The sequence below is a fragment of the Gymnogyps californianus genome, unplaced genomic scaffold (genome assembly GCF_018139145.2).
Source record: "Gymnogyps californianus isolate 813 unplaced genomic scaffold, ASM1813914v2 HiC_scaffold_44, whole genome shotgun sequence".
Taxonomy (NCBI): domain Eukaryota; kingdom Metazoa; phylum Chordata; class Aves; order Accipitriformes; family Cathartidae; genus Gymnogyps; species Gymnogyps californianus.
In genome coordinates, this window is record NW_026114334.1 from 344,714 (window position 1) to 356,129 (window position 11,416).

The window sequence follows — 11,416 nt, forward strand, 5'->3', positions numbered from 1 at the left end:
GCGCAAGCGGTCTCACGATGTCAACTGGGTGAGAGAATTGCTACGATGGAAAACAGAGCTGCGTTCCTGTGCAGGGTTTGGTGTGTACATGCACATATCTGAAGGAGTTAATAATGACAAGACGACACACCATCTCCTCCATGGCCACCTCTGCAAGTGCACAAGTAGGGAAGCTGAGTGCACAAAGATTAAACCCACCTCCTCATGTGCCCTTACAAATCCTGCCTGAGGAGGTTGCCGTGATGGCAACACCAACAGCTGTGCAAGCTCCTGTAGATGCCACCACTCCACAAGGACAGCACACTGAAGCACTATCCTCCCACAACATCTTTCCCAAAACACCAGGGAAAATATTCATCACTCTGCATGTCACCCCCTCTTACCAGCACATTGCCTTCGGCAGCAGGCAGCAGCACACAGGTCGGCCTCTGGTGCAAGGTACTCATAACCTCAACAGACATCTGGGCATTTCAGTACCACACACTGTCTCAAGATCCAGAAGCCCTCCAACTCCAGACCCTCGCAGCATGGGAAAGGATCCTGGGCAAGAACACTTCGTGTCCATCCTGCCTCAGGCTTTCCTTAGGCATCCTCCATTCCCCACTCTGGGACATGCATTCTCAAGACAAGCACATCATCTCCCATTGCTGTCTTCTCATGACATGGCCATGGTCTTCCCAACGATTTCCAATTCAGACAAGTCTTTCCACTGCTCAAGGTCACCCTCACATGAGCAGATGCCAGGCCCTACTCGGTGCCACTGCCACATTCACCTCTGCGACATGCCACTATTTCCTTTCCCACCTCAGGGCTCACTCCAGCATTTCCAGACCCTTCCCCTGCTTGTAGCGATGGTGTCAGGTAGCTCTAATGCAGTGGCATGATTTCCTTCTGTGAGAGAACAACCCGAATGCCGACGAGCACAGCACTGTAATGGATGATACCTAATGCATAGGACAATCTGGGGTTTTTTAAGAGAAGGTTTCCAAGTCTTCATAGGCTCCCAATGCTGATCCAAATATTGAAAGACTAGCAAAACAGGCCAGCCTACATCACACCACGTCACTTCTCCAGACAGGAACGGAAGTCGATAGCACGATTTGGCGGCGTGGGAAAAGAAAAGAAAATTCCCGTTTCTCACACCTACCTTGTCACACTCCTCTCCCTGAACACTTTAGACTGCTAAGTAGAGTGATAGCATACTTGGAAAAAAACAACAGAGGAAAAGTCCAAAGCCTTCCCCACTTTCTTAATGATTCTGGTGGAGAATGAAAAGGGAAAATTACTCCACGGGGAGAGAAACCCTGAAGCCTCAATTGTCACCTCGCATCACGGCTCTTGCAGGGGACAATCACACAGAGAGGACAGACTTTTCCACAAGAAAACTTTCCACATCTCATACCAGCACAATCAGCACTCTGCAACGCGAATAAGGCACCAAATAGCGCTGGGGCACTGTCACCATCACAGCCTGCCTGTCTTGCACTCCTTCAGCAAGCTCGCGTGCAAACGCTACACACCCCAAGCAAGAGCGTCTCGAAAGCTGGTCGTGGCACCTCTCATCGCAGTCGGCAGCGATTTTACTCTACGGGAGAACAGCTCACACCCACAGCAGCAAACCTCAGCTGCCGACGGTAACCGCCGCGGGTGCGGCAGTACCGCTAGTTTCCCCCCCAGCGAGAGCGAGGGGCTCCGGCAAGGACGCGGAGGCAGATGCAAAGGTGCCGTGAACACCCTTGAGCACCGCCAAGCACCCACCGCCGCAGGCCCCGCGGGCTGAGCCCGCCTCCCACCAGCGCCTGCCCAGGCGCGGCCAGAACGAAGACCGCGAAGAAGGGCGGAGGGAGACCGCGAAGAAGGGCGAAGGGCGAGAGGCCAGAAAGGGAGGGCCACTGACCGTGTCCAGGAGAGCGGGCGGCTCCGGCTGCGTCTCCTTCGCCGCGGGGCCGGGCGCGGGGAAGTTGGGCTGAAAACCATCAGGTCGCTTTGCCCGCGCCGTCCGCCACGCACAGCTCCGGCTCTGGCGCTGCGAGTACGACCAGCTCCCACTTCGCTGGCGCACACCAGCGTCGCCGGCCCGGGCCCGACACCACGCCGCCCGCGGCGACCACCGCGACGCCCCGTACAGCACCACCGCCAGCACGAACACGCTCGACACCGCGCAGATGGCCACCACCAGCCACACGTTCGTCGCCGACGCCGACGCCGCGCGCCGCCCTCCGCGCCCGCCGCCGGCCGCAGCCCCGCTCCCGACGACGAACGACGACGACGACGACGAGCCCGCGGCCGCCAGCGCCGCCTCGGCGCCCTCCACCAGCGACACGCTCAGCGTGGCCGTGGCCGAGCGCGCCGGCTCCCGTGGTCCCGCACCACGATCACCAGCCTCTGCCGCGGGCCGTCCGCCTCCTCCAGCGCCCGCGCCGTGCTCACCTCGCCGCTGTACAGCCCCACGCGGAACGGGCCCTTCCCCCGCGGCTCCCACAGCTCGTAGCGCAGCCACGCGTTGTAGCCCGAGTCCGCGTCCACCGCCCGGATCTTCGCCACCACCTGCCCCGCCGGCGCCCCCCACGCCGCCCACCCACAGCGCCCCGAGCCCGGACCCGACGACGACCAGCCCGACGCCCCGGGCCCGGCCCGACGCCCGGCGCCGGCAGCAGCGCCGGCGCGTTGTCGTTCTCGTCCACCACGAAGAGCTGCACCGTGGCGTTGCCGCACAGCGGCGGCTCCCCGCGTCCACGCCCGCACCTCGAACTCCAGCACCTGCACCTCCTCGTAGTCCAACGGACGCAGCGCCCACACGCGCCCGCTCTCCGCGTCCACCGACACGTAGCTCGACGCCGCCCGCCACCCCCCGCCCGCCCCGCGCCCCCGCCCACGCCCTCCGCCACCGAGTACCTCACGCGCCCGTTCCCCGCCTCGTCCGCGTCCCGCGCCCACAGCCGCGCCAGCTCCGCGCCCGCCGCGTTTCTCCCGCGCCAGCACCGTGTACACGGCCTGCGCGAACGCCGGCGCGTTGTCGTTCACGTCCGACACCGGCACCCGCACCCCGCGGCTGCCGCGCAGCGGCGGCGCCCCGCCGTCCTCCGCCCGCACCTCCACCTCGTACTCCGACACCCGCTCCCGGTCCAGCGCCTCCCGCAGCACCAGCGAGTACGAGCCCGCGAACCTCGCCACCAGCCCGAACGGCGCCGGCGGCCACACCGCGCACCGCACCCGCCCGTTCGCCCCCGAGTCCCGGTCCGACACGCTCAGCAGCGCCACCACCGTCCCCACCGACGCGTCCTCCGGCACCGGCACCGACAGCGACGTCACCCACACCTCCGGCGCGTTGTCGTTCACGTCCACCACCTCCACCACCACCTGCAGTGACCCGACAGCGGTGGGTTGCCCTGATTCCGCTGCATCCACTTGCAGGGATAGAGACCAACAACCTCAAAGTCTAAGTCACCCTAAGACGGATCTCTCCGCGTTTCTGTCGAGCTCAAACGTCTCCTCCATCCTGCGGGAACACCTTCTGGAGAGAATACGAGATATTCCTGTTCGTCCCTCATCCAGATCCGTGGCGTTTAGTTCTGATCACTAAAGTGCCGCGTTCCGTATTTTCCGGCAGCTGCACTTTATACACCGACTGGTTGAACTGGGCGCGTTGTCGTTCGTCCAGCACCGAGATCACCAGCTCCATCGTGCCCGTCAGCGACGGCCGGCCCCGTCACTCGCGTCAACACAACCGGTGCACAGGCATCGTCTCGCGGTCCAGAGATTTCGCGAGCACCGGAATAAGGCTCATCGTCTTCCTCGGTTTTCCCAGATCCAGAGAGAAGTGGTCGCTGGGGCTGAGTGTATAGGAGAGCTGCGCGTTGGCTCCGATGTCTGCATCCGACGCCCCTCCAGCGGGAACCGAGCGGGAGGGGAGTTCTCCGTAAACTGAGGTTTTTCCGGGCGGCGGGGAAGAGCGGGGCGTTGTCGTTGATGTCGGTGACCTCCAGCTCCACGTGGAAGACGCGCAGCGGCCGCTCCACCAGCACCTCCAGCCGCAGGGCGCACGGCGCGCTCTTTCCCGCACAGCTCCTCCCGGTCCAGCCGCGAGCTCACCACCAGCGCCCCGCTCGCCCCGCTCACCTCCACGCTCGCCCGCCGGCCCTGCGCCACCAGCCGCAGCCGCCAAGCCTCCGCCTCGCCCGCCTCCAGGCCCAGGTCCTGCGCCAGCCGGCCACCACCGTCCCGGCTTCGCTTCCTCCGGCACCGAGTACCGCACCTGCCCGACGCCCAACGCCCACCCCGCCTGCAGCAACAGCACCCGCACCACCGCACCCCAACACACGCCCATCGCTGCCGCCGCCGCCGCCGGCACCCGCCGGCCCGCACGGCTCCCCGCCGCCGCCCGGACGCACCGCCTCTCCTGCCCGCCCCGCGCCGCCCCCCGCGCTCACAGCCGGGCTCTCCGCCGCACCGGCGCGGAGCCGCCTCGCCGCTCCGCCGCCGTTTCTGAGCCTGCAGCGACCCTGTGCTGCTCCGCCGCCTCACACGCTCCCACCAGCGCCCGCGCCGCTCATCTCCTCTTCCTCTCTCCCTGCCCTTCGCCTCTTCCTTTTCTTCTCTCTCTCTCTGTTTCGTTTTCCTTCCTCGCTTGCTCGCTCTTTGCTTGCACAGATTCCTTTCCTTCCTTCTTCCTCTTTCTTTCTGCCTTTCTTTCTTCTTTTCTCTTTCTTCCTTCCTTCAGTGCTCTCTCTTTGTTCGTTTCTTTCTTCCTTCTCTTTCCTACTTTCTTTTCTCTTCTTTCTTTTCTTTCTTTTCTTTTCTTCTTTTCTTTTCTTTTCTTTTTTTTTCTTTTCTTTTCTTTTCTTTTCTTTTCTTTTATCTTCTCTTTCCTCCGTCTTCTTCGTCTTTCTTTTGTTCTGTCTCCGTTTTCTCTTCCTTTCTTTGCGATCTTGCCCTGCTGTACCTTGTTTCTTGCCTCCTGCGCGCGGCGGCGACGCGACCGTCAAAGACGGAGCCATCAGCGCTAATTACGGGCCATCAGCGCCGGAGCGCGGTACTCTAACCAAGCGGAGGCTCTTAGGGATCAGCTCCCTTCAGCGTCTACAGAGAACGTCAGTGCACCCTGGTAACCTCCTCTATCGTCTCTTGCTTTCTCTTTTTTGTCAGCTTCCTTCCTTAATTGCTTGCTTCTTCCTTTCTTCCTTTCTTCCCTTCTTCCTTCCTTCTTTCTTCCTTTCGTCTCTCCCCCCCCCCACCTTTCTATAACAGAGATAACGTCGGTGCATGCTAGTAAACCCGTTTAATGGTTCATCCGTTATCTTCTTTCTCTCCAGTGTTCTTTCCTTCCCTCTCTGCTTCTCCTTTTTCCCCTTTTTATCCTTCTCTCTCTTCTTTTCCCTGTTCTTCCCTCACCATCTCATTTCTTCCTTCTTTGCCTCTTCTCTCCCTCGTTTAACACGTCTTCTCTGGCTACATCACTCTCGCAATGGAGCATGACACGCCCCTTTGTAAAAACTCTCATTCCTCTTCCTCACCACTTCTCATCAAGCCTTGCACAGGGCCCGAGTACCGAGGATACTGTGGTCCTCAACTCCAAGCAGCGTGTAGAGATAACGTCGGTGCATGCTGGTAATCTCCTCTATCATCTCGTCCTTCCTTTCTCTTCTGCTTCTCTCTCCTTCTTCCGTGCTGGCTTTTACTTGCACATTCCTTCCTCTCTCCTCCTTTCTCTTCCGTTCTCTCCTCCTTTCTCTTCCTTTCACCTTTCTTCTCTTTCCTCTTCTTTGCCTTCTCTTCCTTCACTTCCTTTTTCTTTCCTGCCTCGCACTACCCTCCTTGCCTCCCCCTTCTTCTGCTTCCGTATTTCTGCTTTTCTTTTCCCCTTTACAAAATGTTTTCTAAATGTCTACATCCTTCTTGCCGCGTAGCACCGAAATGCCCTTGGACAAGAGCTCTCATGGTGGCCTGAACCCCTCCGGACAGGGAACAACATTCCTGCTTTCCTCCGGTCGATGCAAGACAGACCAGAGGATCAGAACAGAATCCACCACCCTCTGAAACACAAGACCAAGCCCAGCTACTTCCACATCCCTGCAAACAGCTCCAATGAGTCCAAACAACCCAGGCGAGTCTTTCCTTCAGGACTCAAACCCATCACAGCCAGCATGACAACCCTCCAGGAAGGATGAAAAGCACGGGGCAACCACAGCTCCCGAGCACTCTTCATATACCTCAGTGAAGAGCTATTCTTCTGGCCTCCTTTTCCACCTGCATGACAAATGGCAAGCTCTTGCTTCTCCTTTCAGGCAGGCATGCACTGCCAGAACACCACACCAGGAACCTCTGTCCCAGGGACTTCAAGGTCCCATGGAATACCTCTCACTCATTAGCATCATCCACCGTCAAAAGCCATGAAGGAAACACCACGGCACTTTCACTGAGAACATCCCCTCGACTCCCAACACATCCACACCGAGAAATGCAGTAGGGTCCCTCCTCCATCCGTGCTTGCTGTCACTGCCTCACACTGTGCCTGGAAGCAGCAAGAAAGGAATGAGAGCGCAGTGGTGCTTTGCTGCTCTCATAGAATCACAGAATCATGCAATATTGCAAGTTGGAAGGGACCCATAAGGATCATCGAGTCCAACTCCCAATCCAGGCAACATTCCATCTTTCCAACATGAAGATACCACAACTAAGCAGGAAGAAAAGTACAGCTGTCTCTCAAACATCTCTTTAGGTATGAGCGACTTACCTAGCATCACTGCTTGCTTCTTCAGAAAAGCAACATTTTCAGGGGTGGGGAATTGGTTCTAAGGGACATTTTCCCTTAACGTTATCAGAGATTTCTGGGAAGGGACAGAAAAAAAATGACCCACGTTTGGCAAAAGCCTTGAAATCCCTGGACAGTGCGCAGTGCTCCCTTATGCGCTTCTATCACGGGGGAAGCAGGAGCAACGCCTGAAAGCTAAGGACATTCTCTCAACATCAGCCTCAGCTCAGGGGACTGGAAAAGCCATCCCCCACGCTCATGGCCAACTGCCTGAAACTCTGCCACCCGACAGCAGCTGCCAAATTCAGCAGTCTGCATCTCATCCACTGTTACCGACACACTGCCAATGTGAGAGAAGGGGAAAAACAAAAAAAGATGGAAGTTTCTGGTAAGAGGAGAGAAGAAAACCAAAGGATCCCATTCCCCTGTATTGAAACGCAAGGCTTGCCAACTTCTTGAATAGGGAGAGCACTTCTTCCATTCCCTAGCAAGACTAAGAGCAGAGACATAACCAAGGAGAGGTTCAGAGAAGGCTGGCCAATTTTGATTGACATTTGGAAAAGCTTCTGTTGGACCAACACCATTCCCGTCAAAAACAAGTGATCAAAGGTGTCTATGGCAGATGTCTTCACATCTGGCAGGAAGAGCACAGAGAACACTGAGGCGCAAGATATGCAGTACTTCAGGAGGTCCTGAGACAATCCCAGGCGAGCAACCCTGTGCGCCGGGCGTCTTCCTGACGTTTTCTACTGGAATCCTCTATCCCAAGCCCTGGGAAATGAGATCTCCAGCTAAGCAGACATTCTCCAGTTCTTCACCAATGACACAGTCCATGACGCATAGCATCTCCATTTCGTCAGGGAAGACTCTTCCCCACTCAAACTCACCCTCCCCGTGATGGATGCCCCAAGCCCTACTCCGTGCCACTCGGAGGATCGCTCCAATAGAGTTCCAAAAGATTCTGTGATTAGAGCTGTGACAGCTCTGATCCCAGTCCACACGGATTTTATTCTTTGAGAGAACCACACCAAATGCCGAAGCGCAAGAACACTCACCATATCAACTGGGTGGGAGAATTGGTACCACAGAAAACCAGAGCTGGGCTGCTGTGCAGGGGTTGGCCTGTACTTGCACATGTCTCAGTTAAGCATGACAAGGGGACACACCACCTCTACCGAGGCCATCTGTGCAAGTGCACAAGTACAGGCATCAAGCACACAAAGATTACGCCCACCCCCTCATCACATCCGCTTACAAATCCCGCCTGACGAGGAGCAAGGAACCATCATGGCAACATCAACGGATGGGGAAGCTACTATGGATGCCCACCACTACACAAGGACAGCACGTTGAAGCACTCCTCCCACAACACCTTTCTCAAAACAAGGGAAATGGTTCATCAGACAACGTTCACCAGTCTGCCTCTCATCTCCTCTTACCAACACATTGCCTACGGCAATCGGGCAGCAGCACAAACGACTCTCTCTGGTGGGAGATCTTCATAACCTCAAAGGACACTGTGGGCATTTCAATACCATGTGACTATCTCAAGATCCAGAAGGCCTCCAACTCCAGACCCTTGCAGCATGGCAAAGGATCCTGCGAAAGAACACTCTGTGCCCATCTTGCCTCAGGCTTTCCTCTAGGCATCCGCCATTCCCCAGCCTGCAACATGCGTTCTCAAGACAAGCACATCATCTCCCATTCTTGTCTGAAGACATGGCCCATGGTCTTCTCAAGCATTTCCACTTCCCTCAGACAAGCTCAAGGTCACCCTGCACATCAGCAGATGCCCAGGCCCTACTCAGTGCCACTGCTACTTCACCTCCATGAACATGCCACACTTTCCTTTCAGTCTGGCTTTTGTGGACCCTTCCATCAATGAGAGCACCACAGAAAAACATGCAGATGGTATCGCATACACGGTGTCCAGCACACTCTGCAGCTTACCTTTCATATCTTGTACTGCTTCAGCAGTCTGGTGGACATCTTACACACCTGGGACCAATACTATTTCCAAAGAGCATCATAGAATCATTTATGTTGGAAAAGACCCTTGAGACCGTCGAGTCCAACCATTAACCCAACACTACCAAGTCCACGACTAAACCATGTCCTGAAGCACTATGTCTTTTAAATACCTCCAGGGATGGTGACTCAACCACTTCCCTCGGCAGCCTGGTCCAATGCCTGACAACCCTTTCGGTGAAGAAATTTTACCTCATATCTACTCTAAACCTCCCCTGGCGCAACTTGAGGCCATTTCCTCTCGTCCTGTCACTTGCAACAACCTATCACAAACAACCCCCGTTCCCTCAGCTGCTCCTCATAAGTCTTGTTCTCTAGACCCTCCACCAGCTTCGTTGCTCTTCTTTCAACACCCTCCAGCACCTCCATGTCTTTCTTGTAGTGAGGGGCCCAAAACTGAACACAGTATTCGAGGTGCGGCCTCACCAGTGCCGAGTACAAAGGCATGATCACTTCCCTAGTCCTGCTGGCCACACTATTTCTCATACAAGCCAGGATGCTGTTGGCCGCCTTGGCCACCTGGGCACACTGCCGGCCCATATTCAGCCGGCTGGCAACCAACACCCCCAGGTCCTTTTCCTCCGGGCAGCTTTCCAGCCACTCTTCCCCAAGCCTATAGTGTTGCCTGGGGTTCTTGTGACCCAAGTGCAGGACCGGCACTTAGCCTTGTTGAATCTCACACAATTGGCCTCGGCACATCGATCCAGCCTGTCCACACCCCTCTGCAGAGCCTTCCTACCCTCAAGCAGATCAACACTCCTGCCCAACTTGGTGTCGTCTGCAAACCTACTGAGCATGCACCGATCCCCTCATCCACATCACTGATAAAGATATTAAACAGAACTGGCCCCAATACTGAGCCCTGGGGAACACCACTGGTGACCGGCCACCAACTGCATTTAACTCCGTTCACCACAACTCTTTGGGCCCGGCCACACAGGTTTTTACCCGGCGAACAGTACACCCGTCCAAGCCATCAGCACCACTTTCTCCAGGAGAATGCTGTGGGAAACGGTGTCAAAGGTTTTACTAAAGCCCAGGTAAACAACATCCACAGCCTTTCCCTCATCCACTAAGCCAGTCATCTTGTCAGAGAAGGAGATCAGGTTAGTCAAGCAGGACCTGCCTTCCATAAATCCATGATGTCGGGACAGCTCTAAGGGCAACATGGCTTCACTAAGGGCAAATCGTGCCTGATAAATTTGGTGGCCCGCCTACGACGGGGTTACAGCATTGGTGGATAAGGGAAGATGCCTGACATCATCTACCTGGACTTGTGCAAAGCATTTGATACTGTCCCGCACAACATCCTTGTCTCTACAAGGGAGAGACATGGATTTGACAGGTGGACCATTTGGTGGATAAGGAATTGGCTGGATAGTCACACTCAAAGAGTTGTGGTCAACGGCTCGATGTCCGGGCAAAGACCAGTGACGAGTGGTATCCCTCAGGGGTCCGTATCGGGACCAGTATTATTTAACAACTTTGTGGGGACATGGGGGATTGAGTGCACCCTCAGCAAGTTTGTGGATGGCACCAAGCTGAGTGGTGTGGTTGACCCTCTAGCAGGAAGGGATGCCATCCAGAGGGACCTTGACAGGCTAGAGAGGTGGGCCCATGCAAACCTCATGAAGTTCAACAAGGCCAAGTGCAGGGTGCTGCACCTGGGTTGGGGCAATCCCAAACATGGATACCGGCTGGGCGATGAGTGGATTGAGAGCAGCCCTGCCACGAAGGACTTGGGGCTATTGGTGAACGAAAAACTGAATACGAGCCGGCAATGTGTGCTCAAAGCCCAGAAAGCCAATCGTCTCCTGGGCTGCATCAAAAGAAGTGTGGCTAGCAGGTCAAAGGAGGTGATTCTCCCCCTCTACTCCACTCTTGTGACACCCCACATGCAGTACTGTGTTCAGCGCTGGGCCCCACCATAAGAAAGACATGGACCTGCTCAAGCGGGTCCAGAGGAGGGCCACAAAGATCATCAGAGGGCTGGAGCACCTCCCCGATGAGGACAGGCTGAGACACTTGGGGTTCTTTAGCCTAGAGAAGAGAAGGCTCCAGGCAGACCTTACAGCGGCCTTCCACTACTTAGAGGGGCCTACAGGAAAGATGGGGAGGACTCTTTATCAGGGAGTGTAGCGATAGGACAAGGGGAAACGGTTTTAAACTGAAAGAGGGTGGATTCAGATGAGATATTAGGAAGAAATTCTCTACTGTGAGGGTGGTGAGACACTGGAATAGGTTGCCCAGAGAAGTTGTGGATGTCCCATCACTGGAAGTGTTCAAGGAAAGCTTGGACAGGGCTTTGAGCAACCTGATCTAGTGGAAGATGTGCCTGCTCACTGCAGGGGGTTGGAACTAGATGATCTTTAAGGTCCCCTCCAACCCAAACCATTCTACGATTCTATGATCATGGCAGCATCAACAGCTGTGGAAGCTGCTATGGATGCCCACCACTACACAAGGACAGCACGTTGAAGCGCTATCTTCCACAACATCTTTCCCAAAGCAGGAGTGAAAAGGTTCATCAGACAGTCTTCAGCTGTCTGCATCTCGTCTCCTCTTACCAACACATTGCCTACGGCATCAGGCGCAGCACAACGCACTGTCTCTGGTGGAGGTATTCATAACCTCAAA

The 11,416-nt window shown here is 56.0% G+C and overlaps 1 pseudogene; it reads right to left on the bottom strand.

Annotated features, from left to right (window-relative positions):
• Window positions 1–1,396: 1,396 nt before the first annotated feature.
• LOC127028839 (protocadherin alpha-8-like) lies at window positions 1,397–4,327 on the bottom strand (annotated as a pseudogene).
• Window positions 4,328–11,416: the final 7,089 nt, after the last annotated feature.